The sequence below is a fragment of the Microchirus variegatus genome (assembly GCF_963457635.1).
Source record: "Microchirus variegatus genome assembly, chromosome: 12".
Taxonomy (NCBI): domain Eukaryota; kingdom Metazoa; phylum Chordata; class Actinopteri; order Pleuronectiformes; family Soleidae; genus Microchirus; species Microchirus variegatus.
In genome coordinates this window covers 15,968,694-15,970,264 of record NC_139813.1, presented here as the reverse complement: position 1 = coordinate 15,970,264, position 1,571 = coordinate 15,968,694, and positions in this window count along the sequence as shown.

Below are 1,571 nucleotides of genomic sequence, written 5' to 3'. Positions count from 1 at the left end.
TGTCAGAGCTAATGAAAGCACATGCGTTCACACACACACACACACACACACACACACACACACACACACACACACACACACACACGCTCGCACACACTTTCCTCAATTTTGATCCCCCTCCTCATCACAAGAGGCCCCTCTTTGGCTTCCTGCCTGTGTGGGAACCATTTCTATCCTCTGTCACACATGGAGTGAAAGAAGGTCTTTCGCTCCTGCATTTGACAAAAAAAAAAAAAAAAGACAAAGTGATTGTCAATAAACAAGGAACAATTGAAGGCCCTCGATGTATTAAACAGGCACTTCTGCTGTTCCTGCGGGATGCTCAGGAGTTTCAGGAGCGCTTCACTTTTCCCAGTCTCTAGTTTCCTCCATGTCTGATAGCACAACAGCTGACATCAAGCACAATAAAGGGCCCACGCTGTATAGCTTAAATTGTGTGATTTTCTGTAATATTCCACATGTATTTACTTTTATATTTTTATTATGTGTTTCCTACATCTGTGTGATAAATATATCTCTGCATTCTCCACAGCTAAACGTTACCAAGACGTTGCAAGACTCTTTTTTTCCAGATACCACACCTGGCTTTTGCAGTACTGTAGTTGTGCAGCTGTTCCAGTGGCAAGTTGCTTTGAGATAAACATGGCTGCGGGAAAGTCCCTTATTATTGTGCTCAGGATGACGTTCTTCACTCCTCCAGTGTTTACCATGGAAAAAAAAACTCTGTGCCAGCAAGCAGGTGCTTCCTCCAAAAAAAAAAAAAAGTTCTGCTTTTCCACAAGATCTGAGGATTACTTTCATCTCATCTAATCAAACATGAGTAGAAGAAGTTCTGATTATGCTCACAAGAGCTTTCATTACAGTACATTTTTCTCTCTCTTGTCATATTTATCACATTTATGATGTCAGTAATAGTCTTATGATTATCATCATAGTTCCCTCCTTGAGGAATAATGGTGACCAGCCATGGAAAAGCCAGGAAATTGGCTGAGGGACATTTATAGATTCTGAAAGTGTGATATCTAAGCTTTTCATCAATGTCTAAGACATAGAAGTCTGAAAATATTTGAAGATGTGGCCATCCTCAAACTGCTTTAGGGAATGAGCTGAATGATGATGATGTGCTCAGCTAGTTGCTAAATCATTAGCATCGCAGTCAATACTTCAGTCATTCACACATTATTCAAGCATGTCAGGTTGGTTTGGATATTTGGATATAAGATAGAATAATATTTTAAAACAACAATACTGAGCTAGATAGTAACAATGTAGCCACATAACTTTATGAAACGCATAGTGGATTATTAAAAGACAGCGTCTAGCATAAAAAAAACATAGTTTTTAATCCCTGTATGTGATTTGGAATTAACACTAACATAACGCAGATTAATGACGTTAATGAAAAACTCACCCCATAAGAAGATAGAAGGTTAATAAGAGGTTCGGGGTGCTTTATTTTCATCGCTGGCTTCATCTCAGAAGTAACTCCTGTGTCTGTTCGCCTCAAGCTGTCCAGATATTCCCATCTTCTGCCACTCTCTTTTGGCAGCTAAATAATCCATCCATTTGTC